This window comes from Bufo bufo, chromosome 2, assembly GCF_905171765.1.
Source record: "Bufo bufo chromosome 2, aBufBuf1.1, whole genome shotgun sequence".
NCBI lineage: Eukaryota > Metazoa > Chordata > Amphibia > Anura > Bufonidae > Bufo > Bufo bufo.
The window spans coordinates 86,360,625-86,384,944 of record NC_053390.1 but is presented as its reverse complement, the minus strand read 5'-3'; the positions used below and the strand labels follow the sequence as shown (position 1 = coordinate 86,384,944).

General features: G+C 49.0%; 1 long non-coding RNA gene across 1 annotated transcript; it reads right to left on the bottom strand.

The window, feature by feature from the left end:
• Positions 1–646: 646 nt before the first annotated feature.
• On the bottom strand, positions 647–15,029 carry LOC120991339. Its single transcript, XR_005776633.1, has 3 exons — positions 15,016–15,029; positions 3,810–3,814; positions 647–777 (listed from the first exon to the last, which is right to left on the bottom strand). It is a non-coding gene; the product is annotated as an uncharacterized LOC120991339 (long non-coding RNA).
• Positions 15,030–24,320: the final 9,291 nt, after the last annotated feature.

Genomic DNA, 24,320 nt, shown 5'->3' with positions numbered 1-24,320 from the left:
GACCAGCTCCCAGCTTATGTCACTGCAGAGCGCAGCTGTCACTGGTGGTGCTGCACAGAGCACACAGCGGCGATACCGGAGCGTCCAAGGTGGAGCAAATGTGAACACGAGCTGACGAGCTGCGCGGCAAATAGGCAGCCTGTCAGTAATAATAGTTATTAATCTAGTTTCTCAAAACCTTATATAGTTTATGAAAAACAAATAAAGCTTAGTCATGGTGTAATACGAAATGAGAAGAGTTTTGATTACATTGCTCAACGTTTTCAAGACCTCTGCTTGCTGTCATGTATTGGAAACATCTAGTAGGCCAGGAAGGCTTTGCATGTAAGAATATCAACCTGTATCCACCTGTTTACCACATATTACTGCCATTTTATCATTGCTGCCTGCCTCTCAGGAGCCATCATTTTTTTTATTTCTCCATTGATAGCTGCGAGAGATTGTTTTTGGGTGGAGTTGTAATTTTTCAACAGCACCATTTTGCATATGTTGTATTGATTAGTTTTGATAAATGTATGAGTGGATTAAGCCCGGGGCTGTCTACCCAACCTAGGCCCCTACCTCCATTCTAGTTATGGTTTGTGTGTGTATGAAGAGGCTGCGGTGCTTCGTGAGGCCATATGACATCTCCAAATTGGCTCCTAAACTGAAAAATGTGGTCGCCAAATTTAAAATACATATAATTATAATAAAAAAAAGACTTGGAGGAGAATACAACACCACATGCCTCTTACTTCCAGGGACATCTCCTGTCATGGAGACCTTCTCTTTCCTCTTCTCCGTTCGACCCAGACCGCCATGACAAATTCTTTCAGCCACATCTCGTCTCTACAGAGTTTGTAATACAGACATGTTCGCTTTCTCAATTTTTACATTTTTCCATCAACCTTCCCATCCTGGTGTCCCGACAGTGTCATCCTGCTGCCACCCCCAATACTGTGCCCGTTGTGCCCCCCAATGCCCCAGGTACTATACTGCTGAAAAAACAGTGACCCCCAGTAGACATAATTGGGGTCATTTATCAAACTGGTGTAAAGTAGAACTGGATTTCCAAAAGAGCTGTCATATATGAAAGGTGGAATCTGATTGGCTGCTATGGTCATCTAAGTCTACTTTCACACTGACGTTTTGGATTCCGTTTGTGAGATCTGTTCAGGGCTCTCACCAGCGGTCCAAAACGGATCAGTTTGGCCCTAATGCATTCTGAATGGAGAAGGATCCGCTCAGAATGCATCGGTTTGTCTTTTGATCGGTCTCCATTCCGCACTGGGGCCGGACACCAAAACGCCTCTTGCAGTGATTTAGTGTCCGTCTGACGAAACTGAGCCAAACTGATCCGTCCTGACACACAATGTAAGTCAATGGGGACGGCTCCATTTTCTCTGACACAATAGAAAATGGATCCGTCCCCCATTGACTTTCAATGGTGTTCAAGACGGATGGTTATACGTTATGGTTATAGAAGACCAGGGGCGTACATAAAAATCACTGGGCCCCATAGCAGGAATCTAAATTGGGCCCCCATTCCCCTTTTATAGCCCCTCCTTTTGTTCCATGAACTATTCTTGCTGCTGCGTTTTATAATTTATGCCATCAGGGCCGGATTGGGATTACAAAACAGCCCTGGCACACAAAAGAGGTATAATAGATGCAGTGTGTACAGGTATATCGTATATACAGCAGTGTACTGATATGTGAGGTACAGGGTATAATACACTGCTCAAAAAAATAAAGGGAACACAAAAATAACACATCCTAGATCTGAATTAATTAAATATTCTTCTGAAATACTTTGTTCTTTACATAGTTAAATGTGCTGACAACAAAATCACACAAAAATAAAAAAATGGAAATCAAATTTTTCAACCCATGGAGGTCTGGATTTGGAGTCACACTCAAAATTAAAGTGGAAAAACACACTACAGGCTGATCCAACTTTGATGTAATGTCCTTAAAACAAGTCAAAATGAGGCTCAGTAGTGTGTGTGGCCTCCACGTGCCTGTATGACCTCCCTACAATGCCTGTGCATGCTCCTGATGAGGTGGCGGACGGTCTCCTGAGGGATCTCCTCCCAGACCTGGACTAAAGCATCTGCCAACTCCTGGACAGTCTGTGGTGCAACGTGACGTTGGTGGATAGAGCGAGACATGATGTCCCAGATGTGCTCAATTGGATTCAGGTCTGGGGAATGGGCGGGCCAGTCCATAGCATCAATGCCTTCGTCGTGCAGGAACTGCTGACACACTCCAGCCACATGAGGTCTAGCATTGTCTTGCATTAGGAGGAACCCAGGGCCAACCGCACCAGCATATGGTCTCACAAGGGGTCTGAGGATCTCATCTCGGTACCTAATGGCAGTCAGGCTACCTCTGGCGAGCACATGGAAGGCTGTGCGGCCCTCCAAAGAAATGCCACCCCACACAATTACTGACCCAATGCCAAACCGGTCATGCTGGAGGATGTTGCAGGCAGCAGAACGTTCTCCACGGCGTCTCCAGATTCTGTCACATCTGTCACATGTGCTTAGTGTGAACCTGCTTTCATCTGTGAAGAGCACAGGGCGCCAATGGCAAATTTGCCAATCTTGGTGTTCTCTGGCAAATGCCAAACGTCCTGCACGGTGTTGGGCTGTAAGCACAACCCCCACCTGTGGACGTCGGGCCCTCATATCACCCTCATGGAGTCTGTTTCTGACCGTTTGAGCAGACACATGCACATTTGTGGCCTGCTGGAGGTCATTTTGCAGGGCTCTGGCAGTGCTCCTCCTGTTCCTCCTTGCACAAAGGTGGAGGTAGCGGTCCTGCTGCTGGGTTGTTGCCCTCCTACGGCCTCCTCCACGTCTCCTGATGTACTGGCCTGTCTCCTGGTAGAGCCTCCATGCTCTGGACACTATGCTGACAGACACAGCAAACCTTCTTGCCACAGCTCGCATTGATGTGCCATCCTGGAGCCACTTGTGTGGGTTGTAGACTCCGTCTCATGCTACCACTAGAGTGAAAGCACCGCCAGCATTCAAAAGTGACCAAAACATCAGCCAGGAAGCATAGGAACTGAGAAGTGGTCTGTTGTCACCACTTGCAGAACCACTCCTTTATTGGGGGTGTCTTGCTAATTGCCTATAATTTCCACCTGTTGTCTATCCCATTTGCACAACAGCATGTGAAATTGATTGTCACTCAGTGTTGCTTCCTAAGTGGACAGTTTGATTTCACAAAAGTGTGATTGACTTGGAGGTACATTGTGTTGTTTAAGTGTTCCCTTTATTTTTTTGAGCAGTGTACACAGGTATATAGTATATACAGCAGTGTCTGATATGTGAGGTACGGGGTATAATATATGCAGTGTATACAGTAGTGTAATATGAGAGGTACGTGGTATAATAGATGCAGTGTGTACAGGTATATAGTAAATACAGCAGTGTATTGACACCTCGTACCTCACATATCAGTACACCGCTGTATATACTATATATCTGTACACACTGCATCTATTATACCTCGTACCTCACATATCAGTGCACTGCGGTATATACTATATATCTGTACATATTGCATCTATAATACTGTATAATATATGCAGTGTGTATATATATATACAGAGCAGTGTATTGATGTGAGACATACAAGGTATAATACTGTAGATGCAGTGTTTACAGAAATATGTGGTCAGTTATACATTATGGTCACTGTGTGCGAGGTACATGACGTAGTGGTCACTGTAACTGTCTGAAGTATTATACATGAGTGAGCAATGAGTAAAAACAGGGCATGGAGGGGGGGGGGGGGGTAAATGATGAAAAGTGGAGGACCTCCTCTTACCACTCCATTCCAGTCTGTATGGATCAATGCAGAGCTGCTTGTGAACTTCTAATACTTGCTGTTAGTGGTTGAAGGACCTGTGATGATGTCATCACAGGTCCTGGCAGATATACCTTTGAAACCTAGGAACTACACCAGGGGTACTCAACTGGCGGACCGCGGTCCAAATACGGACCGCGGCCGCCAGTTGTCCGGACCCCGGCCATCCTTCAGAGCGCTGCTCCTCTCCTGCACACTGTGCCGTGCAGGAGGAGGAGCTTACCGGCGCACTTCCACCTGTTCCACAGCGCAGTGAGACAGGGCTTCCTCCACATGTAGCGCTCCTCCTCCTGCACACTCTGGCAGCTCTGCTCAATACAGCGGCGGGCACAGGAGCTGATAGTTCTCAGCAGCGCAGGAGGAGTCTCTCCCTCCCCCCTGTGCTGCTGCTGCCCCCGCCGCTGCCAATAAGAAGAGGCAGGAGGAGGAGGAGAGGGGCTGTGGCCACTGCGCCACCAATGAAGAAAACTGACCTGTAATACAAATACAGGAGGCGGGTGCTGGAATCAAATAGCCGGCACCCGACCTCTGTGACAGGGAGCTGCGATCAGCTGCAGTTGAGTTAACTCTTCAGGTGCGGTACCTGAGGGGTTAATTGTAGCTGATCGCAGCTCCCTGTCACAAAGGTCGGGTGCCGGCTATTTGATTCCGGCACCCGCCTCCTGTATTTGTATAAGAAACGTTGGTGGCACAGTGCGCCCCCCCCCCCCTAGTATAAGAAACATTGGTGGCGCAGTGCGCCCCCCCCCCCCCCCCCCCCCATTATAATAAACATTGGTGGCTCAGTGGGAAGTGCCAATGAGGGTTAAAAAATTAACTCACCTCCTCCAGTTGATCGCGTAACTGCCGGTCTCCAGTTCTTACTTCTTTCTTCAGGACCTGTGGTGACGTCACTGAGCTCATCACATGGCCCATTACCATGGTGATGGATCATGTGATGAGCTCAGTGATGTCACCACAGGTCCTGAAGAAAGAAGTAAGAACTGGAGACCGGCAGTTACGCGATCAACTGGAGGAGGTGAGTTAATTTTCTTTTATTATTTTTAACCCTCATTGGCACTGCCCACTGCGCCACCAATGTTTATTATATTGGGGGGGGCACTGCGCACCAATGTTTATTATACTGGGGTGATGGGGGGGCGCACTGCGCCACCAATGTTTATTATACTGGGGTGATGGGGGGGCGCACTGCGCCACCAATGTTTATTATACTGGGGTGATGGGGGGGCGCACTGCGCCACCAATGTTTATTATTCTGAGGGGGGCGCACTGCGCCACCAATGTTTATTATATTGGGGGCACACTGCGCCACCAATGTTTATTATATTGAGGGGGGGCGCACTGCGCCACCAATGTTTATTATACTGGGGTGATGGGGGGGCACACTGCGCCACCAATGTTTATTATACTGGGGTGATGGGGGGGCGCACTGCGCCACCAATGTTTATTATTTTGAGGGGGGGGGCGCACTGCGCCACCAATGTTTATTATATTGAGGGGGGGCGCACTGCGCCACCAATGTTTATTATACTGGGGTGATGGGGGGGCGCACTGCGCCACCAATGTTTATTATTTTGAGGGGGGGCGCACTGCGCCACCAATGTTTATTATATTGAGGGGGGGCGCACTGCGCCACCAATGTTTATTATATCGGGGTGATGGGGGGGCGCACTGCGCCACCAATGTTTATTATTTTGAGGGGGGGCGCACTGCGCCACCAATGTTTATTATATTGAGGGGGCCGCCAGACGAAAAAGTCGGACATGTAGTACTTTTAGTCTGGCGGCCTCTCATTATAGTCGATGGGCACAGAGCAGCGGCACGGCGAAGTAGTGGCAAGATGGATCTGACAGGGTGAGCAGCCTGTCGGATCCATCCTGCTGCAAGTGTGAAAGTACCCTTACTAATGAGCGCTTCCATCATGGAACGCCCATTAGTACAGCCTTTACCTCCACCGCTACTTGTGCTAGTAAAAAAAAATATATATTACGGTACCTCCACCTCCATTTGCTCACGCTGTGGAGAACACTCCCTGCTGACTAGAAGCTCAGGACAGGACCTACAAGACGCCATCACGTTAGAGCACCGGTCCTGAGCTTGCAGTCAGCAGCGAATGTTCACCGCAGCCAGGTGAATGCAAATTTTTTATTTTTTTTTGCAAAAGCAGAGAAGGGGGGCACTAATGGGGGCAATACTCTTACTGGGGGCACTAATGGGGACATTATTATTACTGGGGCACTAATGTGGCCATTACTAATTCTGGGACTTACCCGGGGCGCTCCACTATAACGTCAGAGCGCCCCACGCGCATGTATCACATGATCGCATGGCATCTTTACTGTTGGCGTTCAGCTCGGACCTTCACCTGACTGCAGACCCTGGTATGTGGACCTTTAATAAAACTAGTTGAGTACCCCTGAACTACACCATTTTTGGTGCAGTTCCTTTGCTAGATTCTGCAGGACCTGTGATGTTGAAGATGATGTCATCACAGGTCCTGGCAGATGCACTGTTCTAACCTGGGAACTACACTTTACACTGTGCAGTTTCCTTACAGGACCTGTGATGACATCATCAAAGGTCCTTTAGCTTTAGAAAGATAAACAGGAGCAATTAGGGGGCGGGGCCTCGCCTCCACTTCGGGCCCCTCTTTCTCATGGGCCCCATAGCAGCTGCGTGGTCTGCCTATATGGTAGGTACGCCACAGTAGAAGACATAATACAACCGGATCCGTTCTTGACGGGTGCAGGCGGTTGTATTATTGTAACGGATCCGCCCAAAATGCGAGTGTGAAAGTAGCCTTAGCCAGTTCTACGTTACACCAGTTTGATAAATGACCCCAAATGTCCCTATAGTGTCCATAGCAGCTATAATGTCCCCTAAAGTGCCCCCAATAATAATGATAGCACCCTATATTGTGCTCCAAGTAATAATCCCTGTATAGTAATTTCCCCCACACAGTAATTTCATCACACACGCCTGCGCCAGGATTTCACTACCGCATAGGCCTGAAGGATATGGTGGTAGGGCAGGGAACTATAGGCTCCCGTGCCCCGCCGCAGTATGTGGGCATTCGGGTCGGCGTTGGGACCGACCCGAACGCCCCTATTGTAATCCGCCATTGATCGCTGGGACCCAGGTGACTTGAGGCAGCGATTATTTACTCATTTCTACGATCCACTGAAATCTGCCTCTAGCACAACCCGAGGGCTCATGCACACGGCCGTGCCCGTATTGTGCACCACAAACAGTGGTTCCGCAATATGCGGGCACTGGCAGTGTGCACCCCGCATCACGGATGCGGATCCATTCACTTGAGTGGGTCCGCAATACGGAAGGTTCGGAGCGGAACTAAGGGTGGGGTTTCAATCCGTGCCTCCACACTGCAAAAAAGTACTTTTTTGCGGTGCGGACGGACCACGGACATATTCAATCCGCACGGATGTTGCCCGTGCATTGGGGACCGCAAATTTCGGTCCCCAATGCAAGGAATGGCCAATCATGAGCCCTAATAGGCAGCCATTCACGGTCTGCGCACGGGGGGTTTGCACGGTATGACACGGTCTGCAATGAATGGGGGTCCCCGATCTGCATCCGGAGGTCCGCAATGCAAAAAAGTGCATGCACTACTACTATTCAAGTGAATGGGTCCGCATCTGAATGGGTCCGCTGTTTGCAGGCCACAATATGGGCTTGGGCGGCCGTGTGCATGAGCCCTAAGTCATCAGACCCCTGCGATAGTGTTAATGGGCTCATAAAGGGATGCCAAGACTGCTGGCGAAAGCCTGGGCAACTGCAGTCTACAGTGCATAGAAATGAAATCTTATTCTGAAGTTCCGCGGTCCCATGCTGGCTTTATTTATTGGCGTTTTGCGGACAAGAATAGGCAATTATATTAATGTCTGTCCGTTCCGTTCCGCAGATTGCGGAACGCACATGGACGCCATCCGTGTTTTGCGGACCGCAAAACACACAACGGTCGTGTGCATGAGGCCCTATGACTAGTGTTGAGCGATTCAAAGTGGACTTCGATCCAAATTTCAGGGAAAATTCGATTCACCATGCAGCCGAACTTTGTCGTGCTTCGTGGTAACAAATCGATTTTCCCTGAATGGCTGTAAAAAAAAAAAAAAAAAAAAAAAAAAAAAAAAAAATCAACTTAACACATCAATTTAAACGCAACGAGCCAATCCGCCGCCATCTTGATTGAAGATCTTGCACAAAATCCTGTGCGTGATGACACATGACATCACCACGCCGGCCGATGTGATAACGTGTGAGATTTCGCGCTAGATCTTCAATCAAGATGGTGGCGGCCGACTCTTCGTCCTCACATGGATGAGGTAAGTACGATTTCTTTTTTATTTTACACTGTTATTACCATCAGATGCCGCGATTAGCTACGAACACAGCATCTCAGGGGTACAGTGATGGGTAACAGCGATTGCACCCACTGCTGATAAACAAATGCACTTCGTGACAAAGTAATTTGTCACAAAGTGAATATTTTTGTAAAATTTGGTGAAGCAGCCCAATCGAATTTGCAAATACTTCGCCCATCACTAGTTACGACCACCGCAGCAGCGCAGATAGGAGGTGGCCGGGACAGTAGCTGCTGTGCAGGCCAAACAGTGCTCTTACAGTCCGGCCACCAGAGAGGCTGGTGCTTTTTCCTATAGTGTACAAGCACGGCCACCGCTGATGGATTGCAGAGTGGTCGTAACCATGGAAACAAGCAGTGTGTAATGTGATGGAAAAATTTATCCAGCCAGCAAAGGAGGCAATATGGACAATCACAATACATTAGTAAGTGCCTTGTATTAACTTTCTCTACATAATGAATGGTACTTGCTGAAGTGAGACAACCCCTTTAAGTGGTAAAGAATCTGTTAGTAACAGCTGTATGTTCGGGGTCGTTGCCCTGCTGCAGAATCAGACACTTCCCTGGTCATTGCACAATGGATAAGTATCTGCCTGGATTTCTCAGCATCGGGGACACCAGTAATCCTGCCCAAATCTCCAACTGTATTTGCTGAAAACTTGCAGCAGATGAACACCCCCTTTAAGATGTCAATAAGGCCTCATGGACACGGCCGTTGCACAGGCAACATCCGTGCGGATTTCTCCATTCTACTGCATGTGTCTGCTCAAACGGTCAGAAACAGACTCCATGAGGGTGATATGAGGGCCCGACGTCCACAGGTGGGGGTTGTGCTTACAGTCCAACACCGTGCAGGACGTTTGGCATTTGCCAGAGAACACCAAGATTGGCAAATTCGCCACTGGCGCCCTGTGCTCTTCACAGATGAAAGCAGGTTCACACTGAGCACATGTGACAGACGTGACAGAGTCTGGAGACGCCGTGGAGAACGTTCTGCTGCCTGCAACATCCTCCAGCATGACCAGTTTGGCATTGGGTCAGTAATGGTGTGGGGTGGCATTTCTTTGGAGGGCCGCACAGCCCTCCATGTGCTCGCTAGAGGTAGCCTGACTGCCATTAGGTACCGAGATGAGATCCTCAGACCCCTTGTGAGACCATATGCTGGTGCGGTTGGCCCTGGGTTCCTCCTAATGCAAGACAATGCTAGACCTCATGTGGCTGGAGTGTGTCAGCAGTTCCTGCAAGACGAAGGCATTGATGCTATGGACTGGCCCGCCCGTTCCCCAGACCTGAATCCAATTGAGAACATCTGGGACATCATGTCTCGCTCTATCCACCCACGTCACATTGCACCACAGACTGTCCAGGAGTTGGCAGATCCTTTAGTCCAGGTCTGGGAGGAGATCCCTCAGGAGACCGTCCGCCACCTCATCAGGAGCATGCACAGGCGTTGTAGGGAGGCCATACAGGCACATGGAGGCCACTCACACTACTGAGCCTCATTTTGACTTGTTTTAAGGACATTACATCAAAGTTGGATCAGCCTGTAGTGTGTTTTTCCACTTTAATTTTGAGTGTGACTCCAAATCCAGACCTCCATGGGTTAAAAAATTTGATTTCCATTTTTTAATTTTTGTGTGATTTTGTTGTCAGCACATTCAACTATGTAAAGAACAAAGTATTTCAGAAGAATATTAAATTAATTCAGATCTAGGATGTGTTATTTTTGTGTTCCCTTTATTTTTTTGAGCAGTGTATTTCACCATAGGCCTAGGATGGCACAGTGTTCACTGTTGTAATATCAGGAGAGCCCTATAGGATTACTATCTAAGGGGATCATGTTTTTTTGTAATTTTTGCTTCAGCACTTCCACCAGATTCGTAATTGCCCTTTAATGCACATGAATCATTACGTTCCCCTGTGTGAACAGTGAATCATCCATCGATCTGTAACTACTTTGGATTAGACTTGCAGTGCATCAAGCAGCTAAAGATGGAGACTATAGGAAGGAAGCCTGCTTTATCATGTATGGCTGTCCTTCCTAAACTGTGATGCATCTCACTATTCTTGATAAAGTGCCAGACCGTTTTATTTGGTTTATCACAGGTTGCTTCCTCTGGAAACACATTTTTCAGTTCAATTAACCGTCATAAGTTTTACCCACATACTGCACTATACTAGTACCCTGCCAGGACCTTTCAATCACATTGTGGGGTTCCACTTTAGTAACACAGCAGCAACAATGTATCTGCCCCTCCTCCAGACAGAGGTTAGCGTCATGGAGCAGTTCTACCCCCATTTAAGGGAATGGCTCAGTAATCACATTGATTTCATGGAAGCATTGTCACTAGAGATGAGCGAATGGAATTCAATCCGAATTTCAGGAAAAATTTGATTCGCACTGAAGCCAAATTTCCGCATGCTTCGTGGTAACGAATCGCATTTTTTCCTAAAATGGCTGCTGCACATGTTAGGACATGGAGCAAGCAACTCTGGGAACGAGGGATCACCCATAATGCCATGCATGCAGCCAATCAGCAGCCAGCCAGCCCTGTGATGTCACAGCCCTATAAATAGCCTCAGCCATCTTGGATTCAGCCATTTGCCAGTATACTTAGTGCAGGGAGAGACGTCAGCAGGCGCTAGGGACAGTGCTAGGAAAGACTTCATTGTGCTGATAAAATGATTTACAAGTTCAGAGAAAGATTAGTCAAGGTGTAGGGAAAGGATAGGGAGGCATCATCTACACTATAAAAGGAGAACAGGATGCAATAGGGAAGTGTACAGCCTGGGTAATAGGAGCGATTCTATTACACCTTGCTGCACTGACTGGGGATCCAAATTGGTGTTATATTCCAGCAAACCTTGCTTGTGATTGGGGTGCAAGTTCTGTGTGATACAGCCATTTACGAGGTGTATTAATAGGAAAGATACGTACGTCCCATTAGCCGTTCTGCGTTCTTTTTACATTGTTTTACTTTTTTTGGGGGTGTATTAATAGGAAGAAAAAAGGAAAAAATATATGCCTTAATTGCCGTTATGCGGTGAAGTTACATTGTACTACAGCCATTTACAGAGTGTATTGAAGGTAAATAAACCAACTTCCTATTATCCTTTCTGCAGTGAATTGTGATTGTTATTTATTTATTTATTTATTTTGTGGGGGGGGGGGGGAGTTTACTAAATCAGAAAAAAAAAAAAGTCTTAATTGCCTTTCAGCGGTGAAGTTCTATTGTACTACAGCCTTTTTTTTGGGGGGGGGGGGGGAGATATTATTTTAATTTTAATTTATTTTATTATACAGTATGTCAGCCAGAGAGGCGACAGGTCCTTCAAAGGGAACGGGCAGTGGCCAAGACGTTTCTGTCGCAGGCAGCAGAAGAAGGGGGGGTGGCAGCAAGAGTTGCAGCGAGAGTCATCTAGCTGTCGTGCTTGAATGGTTGACTCGGTCTTCGACTTCGTTGCTAGTGACATCAGACACCCCCAGCCAAGAGTCGGTGGGTTCCTCTGACACAACGCTTAGTTGGCATGGCCCGGGAGTAGGCCCTGTGCCCCAACTGTCCTCAACCTGCCTCTGTCATTGAGGGGGACATCAGTGACGTGCAGACAGTAGCGGATGATGATAATGTAGCCGATCACACTTGGGAGCCGGATGAAGAAGGGGCTTTATCATCATCATCAGGAGAAGAGAGTGGCAGCTTGCGTGTGAGGCAGCGGCTGAGCCAGCATGGTGGTAGCTTGGCTGTGAGTCAGCAGGGTGGCAGCAGAGGGAGGTCGGGAGCCAGAACATGCCTTCGCAGGAGCCTACCGGCCCGGAAAGTAGTGGTGCAGGGGTTCACAGAGGCATCACCCAATTTCATGCAGTCAAGGCTTCACCACCTCAGCCGAAGGGTGCCGTCTGTCCTTCCCATCATCTGCTGGTCCTGATGCTCTTGCTCCTCCTAGTCAGTCATTCCATCAGCAATCGATCACCAAATCGATTGCTAAGAGAGACAACAGTATGCGTGCAGGGCCGGCCTTTGGGGTGTGCGGGCTGTGCGGCCGCACAGGGCGCCATAGCAACAGGGGCGCTGGGCGGCCGACAGCTTGCAATGTAATATGCGGCAGGCGAGGCTGCACTTGTGTTCTCCCTCGGGGCGCCCCCTCCATCTCCCCCTCCCCTGTCTGACCTGCCTGCTGCCCCCGCCGCTGCCAATAAGAAGAGAGACAGGAGGAGGAGGGGAGGGGCTGTGGCCACTGCACCACCAATGAAGATAACTGACCTGTTAATACAAATACAGGAGGCGGGTGCCGGAATCAAATAGCCGGCACCCAACCTCTGTGACAGGGAGCTGCGATCAGCTGCAGTTGAGTTAACCCTTCAGGTGCGGTACCTGAGGGGTTAACTGCCGCTGATCGCAGCTCCCTGTCACAAAGGTCGGGTGCCGGCTATTTGATTCCAGCATCCGCCTCCTGTATTTGTATAAGAAACGTTGGTGGCACAGTGCGCCCCCCCCCCCCCCCCCCAACACCCCAGTATAAGAAACATTGGTGGCTCAGTGGGAAGTGCCAATGAGGGTTAAAAAATAATAAAAAAAATTAACTCACCTCCTCCAGTTGATCACGTAGCTGCCGGTCTCCTGTTCTTTCTTCAGGACCTGTGGTGACGTCACTGAGCTCATCACATGGTCCATTACCATGGTGATGGATCATGTGATGAGCACAGTGATGTCACCACAGGTCCTTTGACAGGTCATGAAGAAAGAACAGGAGACGATCAATTGGAGGAGGCGAGTTAATTCTTTTTTTATTTTTTTAACCCTCATTGGCACTGCCCACTGCGCCACCAATGTTTATTATATTGAGGGGGGGGGGGCGCACTGCGCCACCAATGTTTATTATACTGGGGTGTTGGGGGGGCACACTGCACCACCAATGTTTATTATATTGAGGGGGGGCGCACCGCACCACCAATGTTTATTATATTGAGGGGGGGCGCACTGCACCACCAATGTTTATTATATTGAGGGGGGGCGCACTGCACCACCAATGTTTATTATATTGAGGGGGGCGCACTGTGCCAATGATTATTATATTGGGGGGGCGCACTGTGCCAATGATTATTATATTGGGGGGGCCCACTGCGCCACCAATGTTTATCATACTGGGGTGTTGGGGGGGGGCACACTGCGCCACCAATGTTTATTATTATATTGGGGGGGGGCGCACTGCGCCAATGTTTATTATATTGGGGGGGCGCACTGCGCACAACGACGGGTTAGGGAAATTTCACAGCAGAGTGCGCATGCGCTGGGAGCCTCGCCGGCTGTTAGGGTAGGGAAAAATTATGGGTCAGTGCACAGGTGCGGTGATCGGATGGATGTTCTCAGCTGGACACCGGCCGACACTGCGCATGCACCGGGAGCCAGACCAGCGGTTAGGGTAGGGAAAAAGCACTGGCCCGTACGTAATTTTTCCCTTCCCTAACCGCTGGTGAGGCTCCCGGTGCATGCGCAGTGTCGGCCGGTGTCCAGCTGAGAACATCCATCCGATCACTGCGCCTGCGCACTGGCCCATAGTTTTTCCCTACCCTAACCGCCGGCGAGGCTCCTGGCGCATGCGCACTCTGCTGTGAAACTTCCCTAACCTGTCGTTGTGCGCTTGCGCGGCGCTGCACACCTCCTCACGTCATGTCCGGTGCGACCGGAAGTGACGAAGGTAGGGAAATCTCACGAAGTAGGGAAGTATAACATTACACCGGCCTTTGGGGTGTGCGGGCTGGTAACTACTTGGTTGGATAGTCAGCCAGCCTATGCCATGATGCCAGCAACAAGCAGTGTTTTTTTAATTTTTTTTGGGGGGGGGGGGGGGGCGCCACAAGGTTAGCTCGCACAGGGCGCCTGAACACCTAAGGCCGGCCCTGTATGCGTGCACTCCTCCAACGGCGCAGAAGCTGAATGTGCTCCTGGCCAAGTTGCTCGTACTGCAGTCCCTCCCTTTCCAAGTGGTAGACTCTGCACCTTTCAGAGAACTGATGGCTTGTGCCAAGCCGAGGTGGAGAGTCCAAAGTCGTAATTTCTTTGCCAAAAAGGCAGTACCAGCCCTGCACACTTATGTAGAACAGAAGGTGGGTCAGTCCTTGAGCCTCTCAGTGTCTGCCAAAGTGCACAGCAGCGCCGCCATGTGGAGCTGTAATTACTGTCAAGGACAATATATGTCCTTTACGGCACCACTGGCTAAATGTGGTTCCTGCCCAGCCACACCAGCAACTTGGCCAGGTGACGACGCTTCCGCCTCTACGTTCTCACGCCCTTGGTCCTGCGACAATGTCGGCCTCTGCCTCTTCATCCTCCACCTTGTCCTCAGCCTCCACTGCAGGGACAATTCACAGTGCTCCACATGTGCAGGGCACAGCGGTGTCACGCTGTTCTGCACCTAGTTTACCTGGGCGAATAGAGTAACACAGGGGAGGAACTGCTCCGCGTCCTTCATCAAGAAATCAAATCCTGGCTTTCTCCTCGACAACTCAAAATCGGAACCATGATGACCGACAACGGGAAGAACATGGTGTCAGCGCTGCATCAAGGAGGGCTGAGCTATCTGCCCTGCATGGCGCATGTGTTCAATCTGGTTGTAAAGCGTTTCCTGAAGTCTTCACCCCATCTGCAAGACCTCATGAAAATATCCAGGAAACTTTGCATACACTTCAGCCACTCGTACACTGCTAAGCATACCCAACTTGAGCTGCAGTGGCAGAACGGCATCCCCCAACATAGGCTGATATGCAACGTTTCCACCCGTTGGAATTCCACCCTCCATATGTTGGACCGATTATATGAACAGAGAAATTTCAAACGGTTTCTTGATGATACAGGAGGACAGAGGTACTCCCCTGTGTAAGTTTGATGTTAGCCAGTGGCAGCTCATGCGTGACACCGGCTGTTTGCTCGTGCCCTTTGAGGAGGCCACTTTATTTGTCACTCGCCAGGACTACGGGATGAACAACGTCATTCCACTGATTCATGTCCTGGAGCACATGCTGCTAAATCTGGGTGGCCAGGGGACAGGAGACCTGGCGACTACATCTCATGGCCATATAAGCCCTGTAGGGGCTGAACTAGAGGAGAAGGACATTCGAGCACAAGCAATGCGTAGATAAATGGGTGGTTTTTCTACACAGGTGACAGGAGAGGAGGAGCAGGAGCAGCCAGAGGAGCTACAAGGCAATGAGGAAGTCTAGGCAAAGGACCCAGACACACCGTGGCAGTATGTAGTGGAGATGGAGGCAAGGAGTCCCTCCGAGTAAATTGCGCAAATAGAAGAGGCGGGTATAGAAGACGAAACATACGAGACGCCAAGTACACAAGCCAGACACTCTCCCGCTCCAACTGCAGAAGTAAAGAACAAGCACCCACGTGAGGGACGTCACAGAAAACAGCCGGTAACATCCAACCGCGAGTACGAACAATTAAAAAAGTGCATAGCCTGTTTATATTGCCACACCACACGCAGAGGCTTCATTAAACAGAAGTATTATTATATGCACCTACTTTCAAGATATCTGGAAATATCAAGAGACTATTAACCATCTACTAACTTTTGATAGAGTTTGGACACATGAACATTTAACTGATATTGACCATACTAAGCTGGTTTTAGGACTTACCTCTGTGAAATAACAGGAATATACTAACAGTGAATAAATACTAATGAAGACAGACAGAGCACTTTTGCTATTGGGAGTAATACAACTATCCCCAATAGATTATTGATATCAACTTGATCTAGGATACCTGCTTATGTCAAAGTGCTCCAACTGTTACTACTGTTTGTATACTAATTTTTATATTAATCGTTTTACTATTTTTATGTATATACATATTTTAAGTTTTATTTTAATGCAATAAATTTTGGATTGGTGTTATCTCAACGGGGACTCCAACTATATGAGTGCCTGTCCACTTCTAGTTTGTAACAAGTCACTTGCGCAAATGGCCCGATGTCACCATTCGGCAGAGGGATGATTACTGGCTCTCTACCATGTTAGACCCTCACTACCGGTCCAAAATGGGAGCCTTTTTTACAACCGCTGAGAGGGAGGACAAACTGAACTACTATCGAGACATCCTTTGTAGTCAGTTGGCCGCTGCCTTTGTGTGCCATCGCCTATCCTAACGCATGTCTGACCGGGAGAGCCCTCTGCACTCACGTTCCACTGCCATGGCTGCCGAAGTGGGGGCAGGATCAGTACCAGCTCCATCAGCAGCAACTTAAGTCTAGAGTCGCTGATGAGCAGTTTTCTTCACTGCTGCCAGGTGATCCTACTACCACCCACCATCCTCAGTTGGTACTGGTATTGCCCCCCCACTCTGTGGTCTCCTCATGCTGCTGCCTACTCAACACTATGTCACTGGGCCACTCTGTGGTCTCCTCATGCTGCTGCCGCCACCTCACCACTCTGTGGTCTCCTCATGCTTCTGCCTACTCAACCCTATGTCAATGGGCCACTCTGTGGTCTCCTCATGCTGTTGCCACCTCACCACTCCATGACTGGGCCACTATTTTGCTTTTTGGCCTGGTTGACATCATTTATTTGACCCTTCTTCTGATCTGTCAGAAGGAAGGAAAAATGAGACGCACAACGGATCCTGTCTATGTAGCAGCTGTAAGGCCTGTATGACATGGTCCCTATTTTGCATCAGAATTAGCTTATGATTTGGTAGCCAAAAGCAGGAGTGGGTACAAAACACAGAGGACATGCAAATATTCCATTCACGTGTCATCTCTGTTTTGGATCCACTCCTGTTTTGTTTTTTTTTTGGCTTTAGCAATACTGATGGATTACTGACCAATATGTGCTCCTGCCCGTACTCACAGGGCTGCAGTGGCCCCATTCATAAGTTTCACATCCCGTACTCCGTACATCCCTGAGCTGTCAACAACAGTGTACGGAGAACAGTTTTAAACGCACAGTGAATGGTGCGCTTTAGGGAGGAAAAAGTATAATAAAAGTAAAAAATTAATTAATAAAGTATATTAGAAAAAGTTTTAATAGGGCATTAGGGACATCATATTCAAATTTGATACAAAAGGTTTAGTTACTCTAAGGCTACTTTCACACTAGCGTTTTTTGCTGGATCCTGCAGGGTCCAGCAAAAGCGCTTCAATTACTAATAATACAACCATCTGTATCCGTTATGAACAGATCTGGTTGTATTATCTTTAACATTGCCAAGACAGAAAGTCAATAGAGGACGGATCCGTTTTCTATTGTGGCAGAGAAAACGGGTCCGTCCCCATTGACTTGCATTGGGGGTCATGACGGATCAGTTTTTCCCAGGACGGAAAGCAAAATACAACATGTTGCGGTTTGCTCTCCGGTCTGTGAACGCAGCTAAATGGAACGGAATGCATTTTGGAGCATTCTGTTCTGTTTTGTCCCCATTGACAATGAATGGGGACAAAACGGAAGCGTTTTTTTCCGGTATTGAGCCCCTATGACGGAACTCAATACCAGAAAACTTTAACACTAGTGTGAAAGTACCCCAAGTCTGTGCATGACATTGGACTCTTTGTTGAGCAGTTAATATACAGTAGAAGTTCTGCATACACAACACAAGCTGCTTCATTTCTGATATATCAGGACCTATCATCCACAGGGAGCTGAAAGGGGTATACTCATCTTATCCATTCACGGCTGAGATTGTAATATACACTCACCTAAAGAATTATTAGGAACACCATACTAATACGGTGTTGGACCCCCTTTTGCTTTCAGAACTGCCATGATTCTACGTGGCATTGATTCCACAAGGTGCCGATAGCATTCTTTAGAAATGTTGGCCCATATTGATAGGATAGCATCTTGCAGTTGATGGAGATTTGAGGGATGCACATCCAGGGCACGAAGCTCCCGTTCCATCTTCATCCCAAAGATGCTCTATTGGGTTGAGATCTGGTGACTGTGGGGGCCATTTTAGTACAGTGAACTCATTGTCATGTTCAAGAAACCAATTTGAAATGATTCGAGCTTTGGGACATGGTGCATTATCCTGCTGGAAGTAGCCATCAGAGGATGGGTACATGGTGGTCATGAAGGGATGGACATGGTCAGAAACAATGCTCAGGTAGCCCGTGGCATTTAAGCGATGCCCAACTGGCACTAAGGGGCCTAAAGTGTGCCCAGAAAACATCCCCCACACCATTACACCACCACCACCACCAGCCTGCACAGTGGTAACAAGGCATGATGGATACATGTTCTCATTCTGTTTACGCCAAATTCGGACTCTACCATTTGAATTTCTCAACAGAAATCGAGACTCATCAGACCAGGCAACATTTTTCCAGTCTTCAACAGTCCAATTTTGGTGAGCTTGTGCCAATTGTAGCCTCTTTTTCCTATTTGTAGTGGAGATGAGTGGTACCCGGTGGGGTCTTCTGCTGTTGTAGCCCATCCGCCTCAAGGTTGTGCGTGTTGTGGCTTCACAAATGCTTTGCTGCATACCTCAGTTGTAACGAGTGGTTATTTCAGTCAACGTTGCTCTTCTCTCTGTCACGACCTTTGGTTGAGTCGTGACTTTGTGTCTACACGTGCGGTTGCCGTTGGCAACGGTGTTTGCATGTGAGGCATTTTCCCTGGGTTGTGGTGTTTCCCCATTTTGGTGTGCACGGGGTTAAGGTATGTCTGCGGTTTGGTGTTGTTGTTCAGCCACAGGTGAGGGTCGCTAGTATGTTGCCTTACTGGTGGTTGCCGCCGAAAACATGTGGTTGTTTTGCAGTTTGGCAGCCTGAGCTGGTGCTGGGCAGTTTGCTGCAATGTGCATGCGGTTGCGCCTGGCAACCTGCCTTTATGTGTGCACGTTCCCTGTTTGGTGTGCACAGGGTTTGAGTTGCGTGCACTTTCCCTTTAAGTTGATGTCTTCCCTTCCCTGGTGTTGGAAGGGTTAACTTCCTTCCTAGTGTGTGTGCACTGGGTGTGTCCGATTGTGGGTGTGGCTACATGGGCTATAAAGCCTCAGTTAAGACCTGATGTCTGAGGGGTACTCCAGCCTTGTAGTAAGCTGGAGGCACTCTCCTGGTCACATATACCATCTGCCAGTGGGGGCCACCCTTGTGGTCATAAGTTCATGTATGGTGTTTAGTAGATGTTTGTTTGGTCTTTTGTTATTGCAGCATATGGTTTCCTGGGTTCCCGTGTGATGTCTGTTGTGTGCTGTGTCCTTTGTGTTGTTGTGGACAGCAGCACTTGCACGTGGGTTCCAGGTTGTGTGTCTGTGGCAGGTAGGTGTGGTACTAGTCTCACTTACCTGTCATTGCCATATGTCTGTTTATGTTCCCCTGTCTTTGTAGCTTGGCCAGTGAGACTCCTGTTCCTCCGCATCTAGCAGGAACAGGTCGTCTTACCCTGCTCCTAGTCTAGGGCCACCCTGAGGGCTAGAAGGGATTCCAAGGTTCCGGAGTATGAGCCCTCCCACCATCAGGGTCGGCTCATACGGCTAGGAGACAGGGTCAGAATTAGGGATTGATAGGAGGTGACCTGCTCCCTGATTCCTGTCCTGGCCTTGCACTGACCATCCATCTGCTGATACCGCACGGCTGAGGGTTTTCCCCATCCACAGCCGTGACACTCTCAGCTTGAATCAGTCGGCCCATTCTCCTCTGACCTCTAGCATCCACAAGGCATTTTCGCCCACATGACTGCCGCATACTAGATGTTTTTCCCTTTTCACACCATTCTTTGTAAACCCTAGAAATGGTTGTGCATGAAAATCCCAGTAACTGAGCAGATTGTGAAATACTCAGACCGGCCCGTCTGGCACCAACAACCATGCCACGCTCAAAATTGCTTAAATCACCTTTCTTTCCCATTCTGACATTCAGTTTGGAGTTCAGGAGATTGTCTTGACCAGGACCACCCCCCTAAATGCATTGAAGCAACTGCCATGTGATTGGTTGACTAGATAATTGCATTAATGAGAAATAGAACAGGTGTTCCTAATAATTCTTTAGGTGAGTGTATGTGGTCACTTCAGGTGGCAGAGATTAGAGAAACAGCAAATCAGGAGGTGCTACGGCAAGCTATATGGTTTCTACAGCTGCCATTCACTTCTATTGGGGGGGGGGGGGGTCACGGAACCCACGTACCACAGCCCACTCCATAACGTAAACCACTTCTGGCTGCCACATATTCCAATCTCAACCATAAATGGCTCAAATTGGAATACCCCTTCAAAGGGTTGTCCCAGAGGTGCCAGCCTCTACATAACTTCGGCTGACTCACCGCAGCGCCTAAAACAGGTGTAGAAAACGATGAATGAGACAGGCCTGCTGGCCCAGCCTCTTTCCCCAACTGCTTTTGTATACCTGGCAGGAGCAGGGAAAAGTCGCAGATGGCAATCTGCACCAGAAATACAACTAATAGACATATTACTGTAAATAACCCCCTTATTATCTATACTGTGGACAGATGACAACTTGTTATTCCAGGACAACCCCTTTAACGTTTCCCCCAACATGTGACTCTGCACGTCTCATTATTATTAGATGCGCTGAGCAATGTATTCATCTAACGTAAACTGAATTTTAGGTCTGATCGCTCAATAACATCTTTAAGAGGGGTTCTGCACTTTGTTTTAACTGATGATCTATCCTCTGGATAGATCATCAGCTTCTGATCGGCGGGGGACCGACACCTGGATCCCCCGCCGTTCAGCTGTTTGAGAAGGCAGCGGTGCTCCAGCAGCGCTGTGGCCTTCTCACTGTTTACCGCCGGCCCACTGACGTCACGACTAGTATCAACTAGCGTGGGCGGGGCTAAGCTCTATTCAAGTGAACAGAGCTTAGCCGCGCCCACGCTAGTTGATACAAGTCGTGACGTCACGCCTTCTCAAACAGCTGATCGGCGGGGGTCCCGAGTGTCGGACCCCCGCCGATCAGAAACTGATGATCTATCCAGAGGATAGATTAGTTAAAACAAAGTGCAGAACCCCTTTAATGTATGAAGGTACAAACTGCAGAACTGACATGAAACCAGAACTTCTTGCAAAACCAGAGAATAAACTGAATAATTAAAAACGCTTAACAAATTGCTCTCTTTCATTGTAATAAGAGATGGGAGATAAATATTAATACAGCATATCGAGAAATGAAATCTGTACATCTACAACAGACAGGTATTTTTTTGAGAAGAATGGAAGGTGCAAAACAGAATTTTATTAGAAGGGATAATCATCATTATAATAATACACAAGCCATAACTCTAGAAGGGGCACTGCGTTACACAGCAAGACAGACAACACATTCACAGTGCTTATCATATACGGTACTTACCTGGACACAAACCGGCAGTTACCTTCTCTACGCCAAGCAGCCAGGAGTCAGTGCTTGATAGTCCTAGCACCACCACATGGACCAGCGCACCAATCATATAGCCATTTCTGTAAGGTTGCCATGCTGATCAGCCAAGCACTGGCAGGTCGGCCCGTCAGGGAGACGGAGCGTCGAGACAATCAGGCCTCTGGTTCGGCACCTGAACTGTGGGTTTGCCTCAACGAGGTTTGCAGAGGGAGGGGGCTCCCTCTAGCTTTCTATTGGCACCCTGCGCTGCAGTGACAGGGGGCCGATGGCTGCCATGGAAACCCCAAGCCATGCAAAGGTTTCAGGGTCTGCCATATACGGAAGCCTGTGAGGCCCAGCCCCGAGGGTATAGCTGTTGCCGCTAGGAGGCAGACACTAAGCTATACCCTTCCTACAGTGACTAAGCTAAATTACTTAGTGCAAAAGCAGTAGGAGAAGCAAGACAAAAAACACACTATGTACAAACCCAGAACCACACCGGCCCATAATATAAGAATGGGTGGGAGCTGTGTTCCCCAATGAACGGAAGAGAAACTGATTTTACGGTAAGTACAAAAATCTAGTTTTCTCATCCGTATCATTGGGGGACACAGGCTTGACCATGGGACGTTACAGAGCAGTCCCCAAGGGTAGGCATAACAAGCAACCCGCCGCCAGCCCTTGTCTCGGCCCCTCTGGAATCACAAAAAACGGGCCACGAGAATGATCGGCCCTGATCTTCCAGAGGAGGCGCGGAATGAGAGGCAGAGGTGGGAACACGTAAGGAAATGTGAACTGACTCCACGGAATTACCAGCGCGTCACATGCCAGGGCCATGGGGTCCCTGGACCACGCAACGAAGTCCTCTACCTTGTTGTTGAAGAGGGAGGCCATGAGATCCACATCTGGTCGCCCCCACCGCTCGCTGATGGCCCAAAAGACCTGCGGGTGAAGAGCCCACTCGTCAGGATCGAGACGCTCCCGGGTGAGGAAGTCGGCAATCCAGTTGTCGACGCCAGTGATGTGGACTGCCGACAGTGCCATAACATGTTTCTCCGCCCAGCTGAGAATCAGCGCCATCTCCGCCATGATTGCCGGGCTCTGGGTGCAGCCCTGGTTATTGATGTACGCCACCGCCGTGGAGTTGTCGGACTGAACCCGAACAACCCCTGAGATGGTCGGCCCAATGCTGCAGAGAGCCGAATCGCCCTCAACTCCAGAACATTGATTGGATGGGAGCGTTCCTCGTGTGACCATACCCCTTGAACAGAGAGATTTTTCCAACACTCACTCCCATGCCCAGATAAGTCAACCGTTGCGATGGATAAAAACAAGACTTCTGCCTGTTCAGGATCCATTCTAAGCATTCCAGGGTGTTCAGAACTATGCTCAAGTTGTCCGCCGTCACCCGGAATGACAGACCCTTCATCAGGATACCGTCTCAGTAAGGGATCGCCATGATCCCTCTGGCATGGAGCAGGGCCATGGGCTGCCGCCAAATCTTCGTAAAGACCCTGGGAGCCGTGGCCAGGCCGAACGGGAGGGCTACAAACTGGAAGTAAACCCACTCGAACCAGAGAAATCTCTGATGACTGACGCAGATGGGCACGTGAAGATAAGCATACTTGATTTCTAACGAGGACAGGTACTCCCCTGGTTCCATGGACACAATGACCGACCTCAGGGACTCCATCTGAAAACTGCAGATGCAAAAGTTGAGTGCCTTGAGGTCCAGAACGGGATGGACCGCTCCCTCTTTTTTGGGAATCACAAAGAGATTGGAGTAAAACCCCCGAAAACAGTCTTGCGCAAGAACTGGAACAATCACCCCCGGCCGCAGCAGCGTGCGAATTGCCTGAAAAAAGGAATCTGCGGATGAGGGAGAGGCCGGAGGTGATGACAAAAAAAAAAAAAAAAAACACACAACGGGACAGCGGACTTGAATGTGTGGGTGAGGGAGGTCATTATAGTGGGCTACAAGCTGGAATTCGAGATGTGAGCCAGCCAGACATGCTGAAACAAATTAAGCTGGCCACCCACCCGAACAGAGGGGAGCCGCCCGTCATGCAGCGGAGCTCTTGGGGTAAAAGGACTTGGAGCCCTGTTGATGTTAACGCCAGGAAGGGTGAGGCTTAAAGGAAGGTTTGCGCTTCTGGTCCGCGGCCGACTTATCGGACGCCCTCTTGGGGCTGGAAAAAAACTCTGAAAGGGGCAAAAAAAATGCTTCCGCTTTTTTAACCTATTAGACCGCCCCCTGTTCTTTGGTAAATGCGTGCTCTTATCACCTGTAGTATCCGAAATGATCTCATCCAGGCGCTTACCAAACAGTTTGCTGCCGGTAAAGGGGAGGGCCGTCAGGGTCCGCTTTGAAGCATTATCTGCCGCCCAGCAGAAGAGCCATAGGGTACGGCGAATAGCCACCAACAGGGTTGACGAGCGAGCCATAAGCCTGGCCATGTCCAAAGAGGCTTCACAAATATACACACTTGCATGAGAGAGCTTCAGGGCAATATCCACAAGTTCCCCCGCGGGTACTTCCGAGTCGAGACCCTGACGTAAATTACTTGCCCACTCCCCCATAGCCTTGCTTACCCATGTAGAGGCAAATACCGGCTGCAGAGCTGTGCCCACTGCCTCAAAGGCAGATTTTGCAAACACTTCCAGCTTCTTATCTCTGATATCAGAGAAAGAAGCCCCATCCGCCATCGGCAAGGTAGTATCCTTAGCCAAGCAGAAAACCAGATGGTCCACTATAGGTGAGGAT